This window comes from Nomascus leucogenys, chromosome 14, assembly GCF_006542625.1.
Source record: "Nomascus leucogenys isolate Asia chromosome 14, Asia_NLE_v1, whole genome shotgun sequence".
NCBI lineage: Eukaryota > Metazoa > Chordata > Mammalia > Primates > Hylobatidae > Nomascus > Nomascus leucogenys.
Window position 1 is genome coordinate 35,263,843 of NC_044394.1, and position 22,779 is coordinate 35,286,621.

Below are 22,779 nucleotides of genomic sequence, written 5' to 3' on the forward strand. Positions count from 1 at the left end.
CCTGTGGTATAGATTCTATTATTCTATCCATTTTACAGATGAGGAATACAGGTTTAGAGAGGTTAAAAGCCTTGCCTAAAGATGTAGGGCTAGGAAGAGGCAGAAGGGAAATCCAAAAACAGGCAGTGTGACCTCAGGGTCCTAGCTCTAAAGCTCTGGGTTACAGGAACAGAGTACAGTAGGAAAACCACCTCCCATGACCTGATTTCTACATTGATAGAACTTAATTCTCCATCAATTTTGCCAGCAGTCCTGGAATGCTGTTGGATTATATAAGCTTGTGGTCACCTAAGGCCTCCGGCTGTTTCTCCACTTAAACTACTGTCAAATTTGGCCTCATATCTTCCTAATTAAATCATTACTCTTAACCTAAATACTAACTGTTATTATGAATGTGTCACTGTTCAATTTAACTTGGTTGGTTGGCTGTGATCCATTGTTCTGGCTCAAAACTTTTTTTTTCTCTTGAGTCTTTATTCTATCATCCAATACTTCAGCTATCATTCTGGGCACTGTGTTGTCTCTAAATCTGATAAACTTTGCCTTACACGTCTTCCTTTGATTTGCTTATAAAATTCTCAACAGGAAAGAAGGATAAAGCCTGCTGGCACACCCAGGAGTCCCCCTTCTAGGTCAATATGGATACATCAACAAATGTTTTCTGAAGATGACCTAGTTAAAAACATCCTGTCCTTCCCAAAAGCTTCTAGGTGAACCCACGTCGGGTATGTTTGGGGATCTCTTCATTTAAAGAGGTCACTGGCATTGTTCCTTCTCACTAACTAGCCAACTGTGAACTCTTGTAACTAATATTTCTCCATTTTGTCCAACTGAATACTTTGATTTTGTCATGTGCCTTGTTGAACTCAACTTGTATTCTCTTACACAGCCTTATGCTGGTGGCATTTCCCTCCTCAGTCTTACAACACTAAAAAAGAAGTAAAGTTAATCTGCTGTGACTCATTTTGATAGATTTACTCAAGGGCTTAGGTTTTCATTCTTTATTTGCTGTAATAAATTGGCCTCATGTTTTCCTGGGAGTGTCAAGTTTTATCATCTACATTCTAAACAATCTTCAGGCATTTTACATCTTTAAAGTCAGAAATGTATTTGTCTTTTTCCATTCTCTGAGCAATTTTTACATTTGCTGCTATTTCTTAAAAATCACCAACAGGGATGGGTGATTTCTGCTACAGGTTTCTCAGTACATTGAGGTAAAATTCATCTGTACCCTTGACGAGTAAATTCATCTGTAGTATTAGGGGTCTTTTACTAGGATACTCACTCAACCTTTTATTTCATATTTACTATGTTTGTTTTATTCTTTTTGACAGAAAATATAAAAGCAAAATTATGTCAATAATAGTCTTTTCCTGGTCCTGCACTAAACTTTTCTACCTGCCACAAGAGATGGACTTATTCCTTCCTTTTTTTACATGTCTGCTCCCAAAGATAGCCTCAGAAAACCATTGGTTTGGGGCCAATAGCCACAACTCTAGTTCTTTCTGTCCTTCAGTTTTCCTGACATTCTCATAAACACCTGGGAGGCACCAACATGCTTGTTCACTCAACAAAGTGCTCTTCCATTCTATTCTTTGTCACCTCTTGGGACACGTCCTTCTTTTGATGTTCTTGCATAACTTATTAGATGATGTATCAGAGAATTCCTTCTGCAGCCACATTGGGTTCCTTACAGTCTCTCTCCCCTTTACTTTCTCATGCACCCTCTGACTACAAACTCAGAACTCTATGAGCCTCTCAACTGGCCTGGCCATATTCCCTTTTAGAATCATGCTGTGGGATCACATCTGGTTTTACCCTGAATTTTTGGACACTCTGATTGCCTGAAATTGAACTCTACCTAGTGTTTCCTTCTCTCACTTCTATAGCACATGTAGATACCAATCTGTTATCCTTTCTGATCAAGACTGCATTCACAGAAGCAGGTGTCCCTGTTGTCTTGTCTTCTGAGTAGTACATAACCAACAGGTATGTAAATAATTCTTCAGGTGTTCAATTTGTGGCATGCTAAGATTTCCAGAAAATGTACCCATCTGAAGTTTGCTGTCAAACCACATCCTATCCTTATGACTACTTTGTCATCAAGATCCAGACAATATTAATTTCTTAGATCAACCATCTATCTACAGAATTGATCTATGATGATTTAACTTTTGATATCCCCATTATTTTTTCTTGAAGCAACTGTCCATGTCATTATTGAGCCCATTTGTTTATTTGGGGCTGCCTGGCAAACATTTCTTTACTTCCTAACAGCACTCAGGTTTTCTTTTAGAGAATTACCTCTTCCCCTACATGTTTACATTGGCTTATCACCATGATCAGATGTGCTATCCACCCTTCTATCCTCTCTACCTAAAATATGAATCTTGATAAGAAAGACAAAAAGATAATGCTGATGGAATTCATGCATTACAACTGTGGCATGTTAAGCACAGTTTCTGTTCTGAGATAGAATCTGCCATTCCTGATTCCTGGCTTCCTGGAGTCATCTGGGTTACTGTTCTGCTCTAAGGGTGATTCTCCAGCTTTCCCACAGATTCTGTGTGCTCCCAACAGCTTTCCAAAAAAGTTGCTTTTGTTCAATTTAGTTGGAATTGATTGCTGCAACCAAAGAACCCTAGTTGATGAATTCAGAACAAGATCTGTTCTTCAACTGACTTCTTATAATGCTATTCCTTGTCACCAACTCTCCAGTACCCACAGGATCATGGAATCACCCATTCAACTCACTGCAACCATTGATTTACTTCAGTTTTCCAAAAACATTTCCTCAACAAGCCCACAGGCAGAAACTGAATTAAAATGCCAAGTTTCATCTATTCACTGCCCCCAAAGTGAGCTGTAAGTCTGTAGTTACCCAAGGTGGTAAATCTTGTTTATAGCAATATTGTGTTCTGTAGCCTTACCGCTCTTCTTTCTTCACTCAAGCTCACTCTTCCTAAATCGATACACCTACCTTCACAGTCTCCCCTCCCTTTCTTTTTGAGACAGACTCTTGCTCTGTTACTCAGGCTAGAGTGCAGTGGCACGATCTGGCTCACTGCAACCTCCGCCTCCTGGGTTCAAGTGATTCTTCTGCCTCAGCCTCCTGAGTAGCTGGGATTACAGGTGCCTGCCGCCATGCCTGGCTAATTTTTGTATTTTTAGTAGAGATGGGGTTTCACCATCTTGGCCAGGCTGGTCTCGAACTCTTGACCTCATGATCCACCTGCCTCGGCCTCCCAAAGTGCTGGCACAGTCCCTTTTAATGTTTTATGAAATTAGAAAATAAATCCAGTATCACCTCTGAAGACTGAGAATCAATCCAAAGGAACTGAGCACTGCTTAGTTTTCAAACCACCCCTGCTACCCTTCCCATAGCATCTGGCTTGACCATTTTGAGTCTTTTTTCTCTCCCTGCAATTTCAGCTTAGGGACATACTGACCAGCTCAGTGGCTCTTTTGCCAAACATGTACTTACTTACTTCCCTGTCTTTGTATGCTACAAAGACATTATAGGTGAAATTATATTCATATATTGCATTTATGCAGGCAACCACCCCACTCTGGTGGCTGGCTGTGTTGGCCCTTTTCCATCAAGTCTCAGATGAACAGTCAAGAAAGACCAGATACTTACTAATTGGCTGCATCAGGAGCAACACTGTATCCTTCAGCAGGAAGTCACAATTCACAATCATATTTCCTCCTCCTGGAACTGAGGACTCTTCTACACTCCCAAGTGCCAAGCTGATGGTATTTGAAAGGCAAAAGCTCACAAAGTATGTATCTTAATTACAGTGCCCTGAACATATTTTCCCTAGCCTGCTACATCAGGAAGTCATTGCTTTCTACTGCCCACCGGAGTGGACTTTTCCCACACCTACCCACTTGTGACACTCTTCTTGCAGATGGAGGTCTATATTTTGCCTCCAGCCAATATGGCAAAAATGACCTCTGTAGACTTAGATGGTGAAACAATGAATATTCTGACCTATTCCACAGTAGCCCTTAAGGGACGAAGGGTACAGGGAACAAAGGCAGGATATTTTGCCTCCTTCCATCCGTGTCTGAGTACCTCTAAGGTATAAACTCCTCTTGGTTGTATGAGACCCCAACCACAAACACCTAAGCTGTCTCTCAAAAACATCTAAGCAAATTCCAACAAGATCCTTATAATTGCACCCCCTGCTTTTATTCATTTCTTGTGTTTTTTGTTTGTTTGTTGTTGTTGTTTTCTTTTTTTTTGAGACAGGGTCTCACTTTGTTGCTCAGGCTGGAGTGCAAACACAGCCTCCTGGGCTCAAGTCATCCTCCTGCCTCTGCCTCCTAAGTAGCTGGAACTACAGGTGCGTGCTACCACGCCAGGCTAATTTTTGTGCTTTTTTGTAGAGATGAGGTTTGGCATGTTGCCCAGACTAGTATCAAACTCTTGAGCTCAAGCTATCTGCCTGCCATGGCCCCCTAAAATGCTGGAATTATAGGCGTGAGCTACCATGCCTGTCTATTTCTTGGTGTTTTTTTTTTTTAGACAGAGTCTTGTTCTGTTACCCAGGCTGGAGTGCAGTGGCACGATCTCGGCTCACTGCAAGCTCTGCCTCCCGGGTTCACACTCATCTCCTGTCTCAGCCTCCCGAGTAGCTGGGACTACAGAAGCCCGCCACCACGCCCGGCTAATTTTTGTATTTTTAGTAGAGACGGGGTTTCACTGTGTTAGCCAGGATGGTCTCGATCTCCTGACCTTGTGATCTGCCCGCTTCGGCCTCCCAAAGTGCTGTGATTACAGGTGTGAGCCACCGCGCCCAGCCCTATTTCTTGTTTTTAATCACTTTTGAAATTGCAAAAGCAATACATGTTTAAGAGAGAAAACTTGAGAGAACAGAAGAGTACAAAGAAAGAATAAACTCAAAGTATGCAAAAGCCATTCACAGATAACCACTATTAAAACTTTGGAATATAAATATTGTCTTTATTTTGTGTTCTCTGTGCCCAACAGGGAATAAAATGATACTACTCATGAACATTTCCCCAACTCAATTAAGTATTATGCTATAGGTTGAGTATTCTTTATCCAAAGTGCCTGGGATTGGAAGTGTTTTGGATTTTGGATTTTTTCAAATTTTGAATATTTGCATATACGTATATGAGATATGAGATATCTTGGGGATGGGACCCAACTCTAAACATAAAATTCATTTGTTTCACGTATACCTTATACACATATCTTGAAGGTAATTGTATACAATATTGTAGATAATTTTGTGCATTCTGCGATCACATGAGGTCAGGTGTAGAATTTTCCATTTGTGGTGTCATGTTGGTGCTCAAAGAGGTTCAGATTGTGGAGCATTTTAGATTTCAGGTTTTGGAATTAGGGATGCTCAATCTGGACATGGTAATCTTTGATGGCTGAAGTTTTCATCTAATATATACTATTTAACCAGTCTCCTCTTATTGGGCATTGTGATAGCTTCCCAATATCTCACTATTATGAAACATTATATGAAACCGAATATCCTTCTACATAGATCTTTGTTCATGCACATTTATGATTATTTTTCTGAGAGTAGAATTAGTGTGGCAAAGGAAAGCTCATTTTTCTGAGACACATTGTCAAGCTGCATTCCAGGAAATTTGTAACAATTTACACTCCCCTGAGGAGGAGATGAGTGTTTCTTCATAACCGTTCCAATACTAGATATTTTTCATTTCCTTTCTTGTCAATTTCGTGGCAATGTATAAGAATCTCTTATGTTAACTGCATTTTCTTAATTTCTTGATGTAGATTTTTTTCACATGATTATTAACATTTGTATTTCAGCTTTGGTTAATTAGCTGTTTATATCTTTTGCCTACTTTTCTAGTGATACATTCTTTCTTGTCTATTTGAAAGTGCTCTTTAAAATACTAATAACTCTGTATCCTGTTATATATGTTACAAATAATTTGTGGTTTGTGTCTTCCTTTTGCTTATGCAGAAGTCACCCTGACATTATTAGAGACCTTCTCTTTCTTAAGATTATATAAATATTTACCTATGCTTCCTTCCATTATTTTATTGTTTATATTTAATTCTAAACCATCTATATTTTAGTGCATAAGATGTATTTCATTATTTTCTAAACAGCCAACCAATTATCCTAACTCCATTTGTGGAACAGTTTATCATCTCCTTATTGATTTGAAACGTTACCTTTGAAATGTTAACTCACTTTCAGTCTTTCTACTTAGTTCCACTGAGATTCCATTTCTGTACCAGCACCAAAGCATTTGTGTAACTTTGTAATATGTTTAATATCTGGCAGTACAAATTTGTCATCTTCCCTTACCCCTACCCCTCATTTTTTTGAAAACACTTTGAATATTCTCCCCCGTTTGTTTTTCCAGATGACCGTTAGAATCATTTATAAGTTCTCTTCCCCATATCCAAACCTTTAGGGGACTGACATTATAATTATACATCAAGTTAGAGATAACTGGCCCATTTACAACAAGGAGTTTGCCTAGTCACAAATGTGCTATGCTTCTCCATTTATTCGCATTTCTGTGGTGCACCCTGCAGTAAAGTTCCATGGAAGTCCTGCATATACAACCACCACTGCTGGATTTATTATTTCTCTGTAACACCCTCAGCTTACTTTTAACCATCCCTGACAGAAAAAGGAAAGGCCTCCAGCCACTAAGCCCTGCTATAATACCATACATTGGAGGCTGGAAGGGTGTTCCAGGGCTGGAAAGACGGCACAAAAGATTCCGAGTCAGCAGCACGGGCCCCAGTAGCAGCTCTGTCACACTCACTCTAGGTGATTTTGGCCAAGTCCTTCCCATCCCTGGGTCTCAGTTTACTCCTCTGTAAAACAAAGGATTTGGTCTACACAGCCAAGATTCCTTTTAGATTAAAATTCTGATTCTATCAAAAAAGAGACAGAGGATGGGAGAGTCCTTTGAGGAGCCCTATGGGAATTCAAATGTTATGTCCATTATTAATGGAATGATTAGGTGCTGAAGGAATAAAGGGGTGATTGTTGAAATGCAGCCAGTTTAATGTGAGAAAACTTGGAGACAGTGAGTTTGAACGTGGGATCTGGAAAGGCACAGCAAATATGTGGAGTCAGTCTCCCAATGTAGAACGTGTGCGCAGAGGTGCAGAGGCAGGGTGGTGGGGGCATGGGGGTGGTAGATGAGATCCGATGTGACTGGAAAGTAGGAATCGAGATAGACTCTGGTGGTTTTTTCTTTGAGACGGAGTCTCGCTCTGTCACCCAGGCTGGAGTGCAGTGGCGCGATCTCGGCTCACTGTAACCTCCGCCTCCCGGGTTCAAGCGATTCTGCTGCCTCAGCCACCTGAGTAGCTGGGATTTTTTGTACTTTTCATGGAGATGGGGTTTACCATGTTGGTCAGGCTAGTCTCGAACTCCTGACCTAGTGATCCGCCTGCCTCGGCCTCCCAAAGTGCTGGGATTACAGGCGCGAGCCACCGCGCCCGGCCAAGTTAGACTCTTGACTAGAGTAGCGATGCAGGAAAATGGAGCTTGAGCAAGTTTTTATGTTTTTTTGAGCTCCATCTGGGGTGGCAGTTCTACAGAGTCCATCCACTCGAAACACAGAGGGCCTAGTCTTAAGATTTTATTGGTTCAAAGGATGATCAAAGTCTCCAGTTAAATTGACTCAGGGGTCTTGGCCTTGTCTTAGACCCTCCCAGGAGCTGAGAAGGCATGGGAGGTACAGAGTAAGATAATCTTTCCTGGTACCTGGAAGGAGACTTTTTGTGAAGGGTTGGGTGTGAGAGGCATGGGCAGGAGCTGCCCCCTTGTTCCAGGCCCCAGGGTGAGGCTCAGACAGACCATGTACCCAGAGCCACACCAGGGAGGCAGGGCCTCTGTAAGCACTTGTGGGCACATGCATCCTGGTACCCTGTGCTGCCTGTCTGCTCCTGGGGAGAGGGTGCCTGGCTCTGTGCCATAGGCAGAGGCTCCCTGGGCAGGTGAGCGCCTTCTCCCACCAGCTGTTAGAAAAAGGTGGGCGTTGGAACGCTGCTCAGAGGCACCCTGGCTTCGCTCAACCTGGCGTTTCACACACCCATTCCTTAACCTCATTCTCTCCCTATTTCGTTCCTCTTCCCACGCAGTGTTTACTAAAATCTCTCCTCAACACCAGATGAAGCACGAGACCAGGATGTTCTGGGCTGTCTGGGGAATGTTCCCACAACGGTGAGCCGCTGGGCAGAGAATCACACGGTCACCACCCATTCAAGGCGGGGGCACCCCAGTCTCCAGCTCAGGGGTCACTGATGTGCTCAGGGACAAGAAAACCATCAGACAATGTCTGAGAGAGGGGCTTTTCCTTTGGTGCTTACAAATAAAAAACAAAAATCCTCACAGGAAAAGGAGGATAAAGGCTGTGGTGGCTTTGCTGTTTGTTTACAAAGCAGTCAAGGGACAAGTGAGAACCTGTGTGGCATTTTATATTCACTGTGTCTATAATCTAGGGTCTAGCTATAGGTTCTCTTTTACAGTCTAGGATCTTGTTGCTCGAAGTGTGGTTCACAGATGAGTGGCACTCGTGCTACCTGGGAGGCTTGTTAGAAATGCAGTGTCAGGCCTCACCCCTGAGCCGATGAATCCGAATCTGCATTTTAACCAGGCCCCCAGGAGAGTCCCCCACACATTGTAGGCTGAGCTATGTGGCTCTGGTTTACTGCCTCTCAATCTTCCACGTGCATTGCAATCACCTTGGAAAAGTACCCATGCCACGGCCCACCCCCACACCCAGAGATAATGATTTAATTGTTATGGGGTGCAGCCAGGACAATGGGAGTTCTAAAAACTCTTCAGGTGATTCTAACATATAGCAAAGTTTGAGAACCACTGGTCTAGTATACATACAAATAGATTACAAGAAAAAATGAGAAATCCCTTCCTGGACTATAAATAGAATCATAGAAAGTTTATAAACAACTGTAGCAAAATTTGTTGAAAATAAATTGAACATATAACCACCAATCTGATGTCTTTACCATATAGTGTCAATAAATGATGTACTTGAGAAAATAACGAATTGCACTATTCAGAGAAGGTAAAAGATAACATATTCTCTCTCCCATCTTCTTTCCACCTTGTGACTAATTAAAACAAAACTTCCTCATATAGTAATTTTCAAATGATGGCAAATGGGAACATTTTTGTGCTTCAGCCTTAGCACAATTTTCCTTTAGCACTGGAAATTTCAGTCTGATAATGCGCTTTGCACTACAGTTACATAAGTACAGTGGAAGTTCTTGTGTTCACTTGTAGAATACAGAGTTTCCTTTTACTCACACACTCCTTTAATGCAGTTGGACATCAATCTTTCCCGCTTAGAAAGGAGGTTTTGTTTCACTGCCAGGGGATAGAACTTCCAAAAAACACAAATGTCTTTCAGCATCATGTTGAGTAAATAATCAAGGGGGTATGAATTGGTCTCTCTCTAACTTCCTGCCTTAGTTTGCTTTCAACTTGTAGGTGAATTATGAAAAGACATCTGCCCTAACGTTCCAGCCACATAGGCAGGATGTCAGCTCCAAAGACAAATCTCAGCTTATGGTGCTTCCCATGCTTTTTTGTTTATCTGGTCCTGGAGTCCTCTTACAAAACATAAAGGGTAGATATGTCTGTGGACCAATTAGTGCCTTTCCATTCAATTCAAGCCATTCATAAAATTGACTCAGAAAAATAGAAAGTGGCTCTTCGTTCAGGTTTCCCCAATCAGATCAGGTTTTATATAGGATATGACCATATTCGGTGGGGAATTGATCACAGAAAAACTGACAGCATTCTGTTGTCCAAGCCCAGAGGCAGCACAGTGTTCACCCACCCACCTACCCATCTACTTTTAATTGAACTCCTATTAAGAAGGCACTGTCAGCTCCTATGGCCCCACCAGAAACCCAGCAAGTTTGCTGAGATTGGGTCTGAGGACAATGAGTGGAGGTTCGGGATGGTGCTTCCTTCAGGCTATTCAGCAGCCAGGTATGTAGTGACAGGGATGGGGTTGGAATGGGGTCTCCCAGGACAAACCCATGTTGAGGCATGGCAACAATAAGGTGTGGGAGGTTGGCCAGGACCAGTGGCTTTCAGTTCAGTAAAGTGTGGGGGACCCAAAATCCTCCCAACCCAAGCCAAAGTTTTTAGCTTGGTATGATTCAGAAGTCATCCATACTACACCAGGCAAGGAAAGCCCACTCCACTCAAGATGGCTCCACCAAAGCCCACCTGTGCTTCCATGAGTCTCTGGATTGTGAACTGGCCTATATGAAACTTGGTTTTTAAAAATGTTCATTCCCTTTATCTTCTTGAAAATTCAAAAAGGACAAAAGTGTACAATGTCAAGTCTCCCTCTTACCCTGTCCCCAGCCAGCCATGCCCCTTCCCCGGAGACAGTGGCATAACAGGGTCCCATGCACATGACTGTTGGCACTGCCTTTACTCTTGGAAGGACTCTTCTTTATGAGCGAAAGACACTTTTTGCTGTCCTCCGGCCCCCTAAGGAAAGACTCACATATGGCTTCCCTGTCCTGTGCAAGATTCCATGGCTCTGTCAGTTTCCTACCCTCATCCCTTGGGAAGTCCCAGGGCAGCACTCCACACATCACAGAGTAAGAGTGCATAAAACCCAGTAAATGAGCTGCACAATGGCACATCTCCAGCTTCTTGTAGGTGAGAACTTCAATTCTACATTTTTTTTATTTCTTACCAAATATTAACTTAGCTCTTTCCTTGTGCAGGAATACTTGGCTAGATGCTGCAGAAAAGAAAAACCATGAGCAAGTCATGCCTTATATTCACAGGATCTTAGACCTTCATGAGGTCTAAGATTTATGGTGATACAGGGAGAGGAAAAAGTATCAAGAAGGGAAGAAATGGGGGAAGACAAGAATATAGACAAAACTTTGGGACCTGACACAGCCAGGGGTTGGGAAAGGAAGAAGAGAGAGCAAGCTTGTCCTATATTGATGCAAGCTACCCCATAGCCTATAATTGCACCTTAACAGATACTTGAATGCGCCATTTCCTTCTCCACACCTGGTGAAGGTGGAGCCCAGAGGAGAGGACTCTAGAGCAGGAATTAATGGGCTCTGGCTTGGATCATGGTCAATCGAGCATGGCCCTGGCATCTTCTCAGCTAGACTGTGGTCCCTTGAGGTCCAGCGTGGACAAGATGAGTGGCTGCATGCCCCATTTCTTACCATTGCCAGGTAAACAAGCATTATTTTCTCATTTCATAGACAAGGAAACAGAAGCAAGAGGTTAAGTGACTTGTCTAAGGATGCTCTGCTGGTTGGCACCAGGGCCATTCCAGAGTGCCACGACTGTCTGGTGATTCAAGCCCAGGCTTCTGTTTTCTTCTCTCACTGTATGAGGCTTTGTTCACCTTCATGTTTCTGGACATCCCTTTTAATTATTGAACTGAATTTGTGTAAAGTAGGGATTTTCCATATTCTCATCTTTAACTTCAAAACCCAGGTTCCATTTCACAACCTTTCCAAATGTTGGGTTAACAAGTCATAACTACGACCCTTTTACATGTTTCTTAATCACCAATTGTGCTTCCAATGTGCTCTGAAAAACAAAGGTGCCTTTCATGTTATTCTCTGATTAAAAAAAACTTTACATTTAGTTAGAATGCTACATTCTATAGCAATTTGTGTCCAATGGTTATAAGATTAATTCATTCTGATTTTAAAACTCATTCTCACTTAAAAATTTTAAAATGTAGCCCTCATTCCCTATAGGCTCATATACAAATATGAAAACTACATGTATATATTTGTCTTTCATATATTCAATCTCAAATGGTAATGAATATTGATTATGGTTCCTGTGCTTACATATAGATGAAAGAATGTACATGATAAAACCCAAATGCTCCACGTACCAAGTTATTAAACATGCCATATACCCTGTAGTATCAAGCAGTAACTCTCACCATTCATGTTTCAGTTTCCTTCAGCAGCACTGACTGTGGCTTTCTATGGGCCAGAGAGCATGTGAGGAGACTCAGGAGGCCCACCTTCCCTTCTGGACAAGTGACCGGGGGAACCTGGGCTGTTCCACTGCATGGCCTTGACGTGACACTATAGCTTCAAACTTCTCATTCTGTATGTGCAAAATTTTGCAGTGATTTTAGCATAGGAGTCTGGGTAGGAGGGATCTTTTGGGACATCTTTGCAGAAAGACCTAGGACCACTATGGGAGACTGTGTGAGGCCTCCACCCCCAATTTATTTTGGTTCTGATGGCTTCTAACCTCTGTGTTTGCCTCCACAGTACCCTCTGAAATGTTCCAGAATCCCCCATATGAGAATACACTATTCACCCAAGCACCCATCCCAAAAAAGCAAAATGCTAACAACAGTGTAGCCAGCTTTCAAAACAAATAAACTAAAATCTACTCAGCAGCCTCACCCATACTTAACAGTACCATAACAATGACATACCTAATGATGGTAAACAAATGCTTAAGGAGGAACAGAACTTTAGAGCAAGAAGGGAACCTTAGTGATAAAGAAAAGGAGCTCTAAAGAGGTGACTTCCTAAGGTTGGGACTAGAATCTAGGCCTCTGAATTTCCCACTCAGGACCAACTCGTGTATACGCTCTACATTAGTACAAATTTGATTTTTCCTCCTTTTCCAAATGCATTAGTTTCCCATTGCTGCTATAACAGATTACCACAAATTTAGTGGCTTAAAATCACCCACATTATCTCACATTTCTGGATGTCAGAAGTCTGAAATGAGTCTTATGGGGATAAACTCAAGGTGTCATCACCAGGAGGGCTGGTTCCCTCTGGAGATTGCAGGGGAGAATCTGTTTCATCTTTTCCACTTTCTAGAATCTGCTTGAATCCTCTGGCTTGAGGCTGCGTCACTCCAATCTCTGCTTCCCTCATCACATCTTCTCTTCTGTTTGTGACCCTCTTCCCATCCTCTTATAAAGGTCCTGTGGTTATACTGGGTCCACCCAGATAGTCCAAGATACTTTTCCCATTTCAAGGTCCTTAACCCCACCTGCAAAGTCCCTTTTGCCATGTAAGGTAACATAGTCAGAGTTTCTGGAGAATATGAGTTGGACATCTTTGGGGGACCACAATTCAGCCTTCTGCACCAAATGAAAATAATTTCCTTCTGTTTGTTCAATCATCTGTTTGTTGTCTGTGGAAAAAATATTTTTCCAGTTTGATGTCCCTTCTAAAATGCAAAACAAGTTAGAGCTGTAGGAAGAGGAAATCTGTACTTTTTGTTCATACGATTATAAGCCAAGGGCCAACACAAGTCAGAAATTCAAGCAAATGTCTATATCCACACAAACTTAAGTAGGTGTGCAATGGCAAAACTGTCAATGAGAAATTTGGCCCCGAATCCAAAGTAACTTGAAAGATACAAACTTGAAAAGCTTCCATCAAAATGGGGAGAAAAAAACACCCCAAACAATAGACCACCAAATGCATCATGGCCAATTACATGCATGCCTCATTTAACTTCCTGCAGATGACTTGAGTACAAGATGTTCTCTGTGGCCCAATAACATCGACATAGGCCATGCTCATCCATTCCAAAGCAATGCTAACCCTTCCCCAGCATCTCTTACCATCTTGGTGCTTGGAGTTTTCCTGATAAGTATCTGGCTGCAATGAACACTAAGCTAAGTTTTGGCACAAATCCACCCATGCTTATTTCCCTAGGATAAATTTTTAGAAGTGTTATTTCTGGGCCAACAGATAAGCAGGGCTTATTTTTCAGCCTTATGATAAGTATTACCAAATGGCTCTCATAAATGTTGTACAATTTATACACCCAATAAGTCTCTAACCTTATCTGCTTTGTATGCCAGCTCTTATTTTTATCTTCACTAATTTGATCAATGAAAATGATATCTCCTTAATTTGCATCGCTTTGATGACTAGTAAGGCTGGACATCTTTTCTATGTTTATTGGCCGTATGTAGTTTTTCTTTTGTGACTTGCCTATTCCAATAATTTGCTTATTCTCTTATTGATGTGTTAAAATTTTTGTTATTGGTGTGCGAGTGTATTTTACATATTAAGGACATAAATCCTCTTTAGGATTCAAACACTAGCAAATATGGATTTTATTTATAGTGGTTTTCAGGAGATGTTCAGGAAATTATAATTTTTATGTCTCTATTTTCCTTTATGGTTTCTGTTTTCAATGCTCTGATTAGTCCTCCCTTTGTGTAAGCTATATATCCACTTATTTCTTTGGAGAAATTTTATGCTTCCATTTAAAAAGTATTTCAATCATCTAGAACTTATTTTAGAATGTCATTACGTTTTTAGATCTAGATTCTTTTTAAATGTTTAACCTACCATCTCAGAATCATTTGTGACATGGTCCGCTCCTTCCCTATGGATGTGAAATGCCACTACTATCACATGTCAACTTATGCATAACTGGGTTTCTTTTGGAGCTTGCCATGCTGGCTCATGAATATGTCTATTCTTGTCCCAGTGTTGCAATGTTTTAATTATTTCAGTGTTTTAATGTTTATTAATATTTGAAGGTACAAATCCCTCCACATTTTACATCGGCATTTTCTTGTGCCTTAAAGGTGAAATTTAGAATCATTTAGTTAAGTTCCCCCTTATTCGTCCTAATCTTGTGGAAAGAGTAACTAGAGCTGCCTTGGGTTTCTAAAGTAATAATGGGAAGAACAGTTCTATAACCTTTTACTTTCCCAGGGGCACAGGTCTCTCTATTAGTCAAATAAGTTACCTTAAAAGGAAATTTTAAGGTATTCTTCAAATAGATTCTGACACATCTTTTAAAGATTATTTCTACTTGGTCTATAGTCTATATTTTACAACTATTTTGAAGGTGATTCTCTCCAGTATATTTTTTACTGTTACTATGATTATTGTTATTTGAGGGAGATTCTTTTAAGTGTATAATATCATTAACTATAAGCACAATATTGTACAGCAGATCGATAAGCATTTTCATCTTGCATAACTGGAACGTTCTACCCTTTGAATAGTATAATAATTCCCCATTTTTGCCTCCTGCTCAGTATATTTTTAATTGGTTATTGATGGTTTATAGGAAAACTACTGACTGTTTTCTTACTTGCACCCTACTGGCTACTTTTAAGATTTCTAATAGGCATTTGTGGCGGTTTGTGTGTGCTTCCTTGATATATACTCACATAATTTGTAGAAATAGTGATCGATCTCTTTTCCAACCAGAGGCTCCTGAGCACTGAGAAGCCTGGCTGCCGTGGAGATCTGAGCTGAACACTGCAAAGCTGCTGCCGTACCCACATGTGTGAACCTGAAGGCCCCGAGACTGGGGGAAGGAGGTGGTGTTACCAGAGCATTATCACTGTTATCTGAAGCTTGGACACTGCTTTCCAGTTGCTGCCATAAATTATTTTTATTGTTTTCTAAAAATGAGACTTTAAGACACATATTGCTTCTCAAATAAGAGTCATTCGTAATCTTCATGCTCAAGCAGATCTCCACAGCTCCCTCCAAAATATGCTTCTACCAGAACCCTTTCTCGTTACCACCAAGTTCTTTTGCAGAAAATAGCAGGAAAGGACCTATTTGAAAGGCCATGGACAAACATTTTGAGCCACAGGAAAAAAAAACCAGAATACTTCATGCTATTATAGCTATGAAGATACAGAAAGAGGCAAAAACTTAATATTGAACCATAACCTCAGACCTGACTCTGGCACAAACCTTTATAGGCAGACAAACCTGAGATCAAATATTGGCTCTTTGTGACTTACTAATTCGGACCCTGGGCAAGTCACTGAAACTCTCTGGGGATCAGTTTCCCCATGAATCAATAGGGAATGTTATAAAGGCGAAATGGGTGATATAAAGCACTTGGTATGGTGCATAGTGTTCCTTCCTTCTTTACCTCCTTCATTCATTTACTCACTCCACAAAATATCAAGTGTCTTGTATGTGTCATGCACTGTGCTGGGCACTGGGGAATCCATTAATTAACTAGACAGACAAGGTCCCTGCCCTCAAGGAACTTAAGTCTAATGGGGGAGGCAGGCAAATAAGTAAATAAACAAACGAACTCATTATAGACAGCACTGGGTGCTACTAAGGAAATGCACAGAAATGTGATGAAGAGCTACTGCCAGAATCACCATGCAGGGAAAACTTCTCTGAAATGGTGAAGCACATCTGAGACCCAAAGGACATGAATGAGTCAGCCACTGGAAAAACTGGGGAAAGAGCATTCCAGGCAGAAGGAGGAGCAAGCGCAAAGCCTAGAAGTTAGAGAAGGACCTGATACATCTGGGAAAAAGAAAGGAGACCAGGGAACTGGAGCACAGAAAGTAAGGAGGAAAGAGGTATGAGCTACAGATGGAGTGGGAATGGGTGTTGCACCCGTCAGAGCCCTGCAGGGCAAGGGAGAGCTTGGACTTTACTCTGAGAGTATGTTACTATGTATGTTCTTGTAGCTGTTGATATGAGGGATGAAGTATTGGGTTTGCCATTTAAACCAGAAGCTTACACACATTTTTAACTATTTTCTTTGCAACAAAGTATATGACATAGATCTTAACTTAGGAGGCTCATTTTAAGATTGCTAAGCATTTCTGTTTAATTCAGCGAATCTCCAAGGTCCACAACCAGACCTAACACCATGCACAAAATAATGAAAAGCACTTTCTTCACCTACTATATGGGAGGCGCTGAAATAAGAAAAGCCTGCACCAGTGGTCACTGCTCACAAGGAGCTGAGGTCCTTGAGCATCATCTCCTTTGGGCACATTGCATCCCAGCCCTGCTAACTTCTGATTAAGAACCACCTGTAGAAAGGAGGGTCAGGCTGGTGGGTAGGACAAGAGAAAGTGGCCTCCAGGTTTTGAAAAGACAATGGTGGCCTGTGATCTGCTGCTTGACATAAAACTTCCACTGCCAAGAACCTTGGCCATGTCAGCCTGACCAGTAAGAATCATTTTACAGAAACTATATCACAGCTATCCAGGCTGTGCAATTCTTTCCATCATTTTTTAAAGCTAATTCATATCAAATGCACAAATCTGTATTTTCACAAAAGGTGTTACAGTTATTTACTTGAGGTACTCTTGCATTGTTCTGCCTTGAAAATTGTTAGACACAAGAGGAAAACTAACTAAAAACAGCTTATTCCAGCATTAACTCTTAGCTCTGCCAATGGAAGAAAGCCAATGTGGTATTTTTATAACCAAAGAAAAACTGACTGGTGGTACAATTTCCAGTTTACATAACAGTAGCATTCCAAGAGCTTGTTTGCAAATCATTTGGTGAGATCTCAGAATCCACAGGAAACAGAATATTACAAAAAGTGGGTGAAAGAGCTGGAGCAGCTCATAAAAGCTGGTCTTACCTATTGCATACCTCACCTCTCAAACAGAGTGCTGCTGAATCTGCCATTCTTAACAATACCACCAGGGACAATGTTGGGCACAAATTTTCTGAGAATATGGATTCCTTATGCTGTTCAAACCATCAGCCAGCAGGCTTGGGCCTCCCCCAGGGCCCTGCCTTTCCTGGCATGGGACTAGGGTGGCAGGTGGGAAATAGGCTGCAGGAAGAGGAGGAGATGAGGTTGCAGAGGACCAGAGGTTTGAGGCACCAGTTTCAGGTTAACAGAGAGTAAGGGGAACAGGGCTTGGGCTAAGGGTTTTGGAATAGGCTGGAGAGAAAAAAAATCAAGACAAGGAATGAGTTTTTTCTTCTCTTTATCCCCTTTATCATCAAGATAAGTGGAGGGGAGGGGAGGTAGAAGGGACCACCCATTTACTGACTATAAAAGATGGCAGGTGCAAAGGTGTGGTGGATGCTGCCCCTCCTCTCCTGGTTTTGTGTGTGGCAGTGAGATCATGTCATACATATATGACAGCTTGCACACATCTAGTTTGCATAAAAGTCCACACCTGCCAGTGTATAATGGCCAGTATTTGTTCTATATTATAGTTGACAAATGCTTTCACATTCGTTTGATCTTTATTGCCTTCAATAGACATGCAAAACCAGATTCGGTCTGTGTTAGAATCAGGATTCAAGAGTCCTTCCCTCTTTTTCCCCTACACTTGTGGTTTTCAACCCTGGCTGCATACTAGAATCTCTGGGGGAGGTTTTAAAAATTACTGATGCCTGCATGCCATCCCCAGGCCCTGTAAATTAGATTCTCTGAGGTGGGGCCAGGACACTAATGTTTTTAAAACTCCCCGGGTAATTCTAACGTGCAGCCATAGTTGAGAACTCTAGTTCTACTCAATGGTCCTCAAACTTACAGTGAATATGAATCATGAGGGGAGTTAAAAATGCAGATCCCTAGGCCCTACCTCTGCGATTTGCATTTGGTCTGTGAAGCAGACATTCCCACTGCTTACCAGTGTACAATCACCTCTACTTCTAGGTATGCAGAGGCCTTCCCCGTCTCCTTGGAGCTAGGTATGGCCATATGAGTTGTTTCAGAGAATGAAATGTGAGCACTGACAAGTAATGCATAACTACGTGGGAGCACCCAGCTTGCCGATGGATCCCACTTGCTGATATGGAGGTTTAACCTGAACTATCAGTTTTCCTGGGGAGTGTCCCAGGGCCCACAGTGGACACAGAGTGACCGAGAGTTAAATCTGCTGTTAAGCCAGTGAAATTTTGTCACTGCAGCATAACCTAACATCTCCTTACTGAACCTTTTAGTCTGGAGTAAATCCTAATTTTTATAAGCGTTCTGGGTGATTCTTATGCCAACAGCCTATGGTCTGCACTTTTAGAAGTAACCTCAATGCCATATTAACTTTCTGTACTTCATTTCTTTGTAAAGAAATTGGTGAGCTACAGAGAGCTAGTATTCATTTATTTACTCAACTTTTATTTGGTATCTATTGTGTCAGACATTGCACTAGGGGTTCATCCATATGCAGAGCATTTTCACAAGTACAGGAACATGAGAAAGCACTCAACAGCTGGCTGCAGCACAATATTGGGGTGAGACTGAGGAAAGATGACCCTGGGGCTGGCGTTTAGGGAGAAACTCAGGATTGAAGGAAAGGATGTGAGTGAAAACAAATGTGTTGCAAGGTTCTAAAACTGTGAAATAAATGTAAGCCGCATAAGTAATTCTATATATTCTAGTAGCCACCTTTAGGATAAAAAGGTGAAATTGATTTAAATAATGTATTTAATTTAACCAAATAAGGTCAAAATAGTGTTACTTCAATAAACAAGCAATACAAACATTTATTGATAAGATATTCAGTTTTAATGTACTAAGTCTTCACTCTATGGTATATGGTATCTATTTTCAACACATCTCCATTGGAACTAGCCATGTGTCAAGCACTCCACAGCTGCATGTGGCTGCCATATTGGACGATGCAGTAGTTCTAGACAGAGCTGCCAGAGGCTTCCCAGGACATCCTCTTCAGTGAGGTACCACATGCAAGTGGCCTGGGCATCAGGAACTCTTTTACTTAAATATTAACTAAGAATCCTCTCTGGACCAGATTTTTAATCGTATCAGCCTTTGAACACCAATAAAAATACACTGATATTTTAAAATATTGGTATCATCAAAGCTCTCTCCCCAAACAATATCCTGGTTCAGGGGCTACATTCACTCACAAAGTTATACTACTTAAGCAGAGTTTAAAAAAAAAAAAAAGTTAACTTGTAGTCTTAATGGCAAAATGTACTTTTGGAGAATTCTTGTGGCTAAATAAGTCAGTACTATTTTATTCCAAGAGCATCTATTTGAATAGGCCTGTAGTACCAACACTCTACCAAGGTTGATCATTTTGATTTGAAACGTGACCAGTAGGGAGGAAGAACTGCTCAACTCAGCTCCTTCCCCCAGTGCAGTAAAACAGACTGTCTGGTGCTGCCTCCACTGTATCCTAAATCAAAGGGGCTCTCTCTCCTAGAAGAGCTGGTCCTGGGCACCCTTGCTCTGAGCCATTTGAGTTCTTTATATAGGAACTCCTTGTGTAGGCTTCCATATAAGCCCCCTTATCAGATGGATGGCTTGCAAATATTTTCTCCCATTCCATAGGTTGCCTCTTCACACTGTTGATTGTTTCCTTGGCTGCACAGAAGCTTTTTTTTTTCTTTTTTTTTTTTGGAGACGGAGTTTCGCTCTTGTTGCCCAGGCTGCTGGAGTGCAATGGTGCGATCTCGGCTCACCACAACCTCCGCCTCCCAGGTTCAAGCAATTCTCCTACCTCAGCCTCCCGAGTAGCTGGGATTACAGGCATGGACCACCACACCCTGCTAATTTTGTATTTTTAGTAGAGATGGGGTTTCTCCACGTTGAGGCTGGTCTCGATCTCCTGACCTCAGGTGATCCGCCCACCTCGGCCTCCCAAAGTGCTGGGATTACAGGCGTGAGCCACTGTGCCCGGGCCTTGCAGAAGCATTTTAATTGGGTGTAATCCTTTTCTCTATTTTGTTTTTGTTGCCTGTGCTTTTAGGGCCATCTCCAAAAAAAAAATTGCAGAGACTGATGTTATGGAGCTCTGTCTCTGTTTTCTTCTAGTAGTTTCACAGTTTCAGATCTTACTTTTAAATCTTCATCCATTTTGAGTCAATTTTTGTATTTGTTATGCGATGAGGGTCTTAAGTACGTGAACTCATGCATATGTTAATTAGCTTGATTTAGCTATTCCCTAATGTATACATATATTGGAACATGCACACCACATACATTTTTTGGTCAAAAAAATTTTAAAGAAAAAAATTTTTAAAGTGCTCTTTGCTTGCAAATGTTTTTTTTTCTCCTCCAGGGAAACTTCTTCAGTGCCCTCAAGAGAGGACAGCCTGCATCCTTCCTAACACCATTTTGTTCATAAGTCTGGCAGACAGTCATTTAATTCAGGCAATGGTTTGCAGTTCTATTTGTCACCTTCACCACTGAGAAGAACCCAGGGGCAATGACTGTCCTTGGTTCATCTCTGATGCCCAGTACAGCCCTCTGCAGTAAGCCCTCCTGCTCACTCACAAAAATGCTTAAACAAGGAAGAGAGAAAGTCAACTTAAACTGGGCCAAAGAGCCCTTCAGTATAATAATACCCTCTTTCTCTAGGGTACCGAAGAACTCTCTTTTTCTTTTTTTGAGCAGGTATGATTTTCTTCCACATTGTCCCCCAGATGGTAAAGAATTTAATCTCAAATAGCTCTAGTTCCCCAATTAGGTATACTCTCCATTTAATGAGCTAATTATTTTCCATCTTTATACATTTCTAACTTGTACTCTCACTTCGATTCTTACGGTATTAACATCAAAAGGGAAATTAGGCACTAACTTTTCCCACATAAAGTGCTATGAGTAGTCTCCACCTGTGATCATCAGCGCTCCCTGAACCTTTCACACCAAAGGAGAGCAACCTGTTTGTATTTTAAAGAACAGTGTGAAAAGGGCTTCTGTGGAGCGAGCCAGCAAGTGAGAACTCGACTTCCTCAAGCAAATGTCCTGCTGTTTTCACTTCTGTGCTTGTGTAGCAGGTGCTGGGCACTTGCAGGGAGCTGAAACCTTCCTTCACCTTCTTCTTCTGCCCTCCTGTGCCTCTGCTTCTCTGGCCTTCAGCCTTTCCACACAGCAGCCCTGGTGGTTCCCTCCAATTTCTCGATGTTCCTCCTGAATCTTGTTGCTGGAATATAGTGCAAAGCATTCCACGTCTCCCATAAGTAAAGCAAACCACCGAGGGGGTGTGTTTTCTCTGCTTTGGGTGCCGTAATTCTAAAAGTAAAGCTCAGTGTTTTGGCATCTACAGGAATAGCGGGTTCCATGACCCCACTTCCCAACAGCCAAAGTGTGGCTTCCTTTGATCTGTTTTTGTTTGTTTTTGTTTTTGTTTTTGAGATGGAGACTCACTTGGTTGCCCAGGCTGGAGTGCAGTGGCATGATCTAGGCTCACTGCAACCTTCACTTCCCAGGTTCAAGTGGTTCTCATGCCTCAGCCTCCCGAGTAGCTGGGATTACAGGTGCGAGCCACCATGCCTGGCTAAGATGGGATTTTACCATGTTGGCCAGGCTGGTCTTGAACTCCTGACCTCAAGTGATCTGCCACCTTGGCCTCCCAAAGTGCTGGGATTACAGGCGTGAGCCACCACACCCAGCTGATCTGTTCTTTAAGTGTCGAAAATAACTCCTTAGTGTTGAGTTATGCGATTGATCCTGTCATGGCCCTTATGACTTTAAGCTCAAATCATGTCTCTGCCATCAACTGGCTCAGGCCATCTTGGTATTTCAGATGCCATTTCTTACTTGAATGTTATTGCTTTCTGTCTTTGTAAATCTAAATGAAAAGAATTATAACAAATACTTACATAGGACTTACCTGTGTCCTATGTAAGCCTGGCCCTGTTCTAAGTGCTTTACGAATATTCTCTCATTTCTTTCTCATGGAGACCCTGTGGGGTAGGTTCTGCTGTTATCTCCACGTTACAGATGGGGGACGGAGGCACAGAGTGGCTAAGAAACTTGCCTAAGGTCACAGTTAAGATTTAAATCTAGGTCATCTGGCTCCTGACTTTAACCACTATGCTATCAAATACTTACAGTTTTTATTTTTAGGCAACTTTTCATCAAGCCAAATTTAAATAATAAAAAGGCATGATTTCCTCACATGTTAATGAGATGTATTTCTCTGACCTAGAGGCCCCATCCTTGGATGTACACCCAAGGTGGCTAGCAGATCGCGAGCTCTGTGCACAGAATCAAGCTAAGGAGAGGGAAGACTGCGTTTTCATCCCCACTGACTTTGTGA

At 41.7% G+C, this 22,779-nt stretch overlaps 1 protein-coding gene across 3 annotated transcripts in view; it reads right to left on the reverse strand.

Annotated features, from left to right (window-relative positions):
- TGFA (transforming growth factor alpha) overlaps window positions 1-22,779 on the reverse strand; it is a 107,690-nt gene that overhangs the window by 34,991 nt on the left and 49,920 nt on the right. The window lies entirely within an intron of this gene.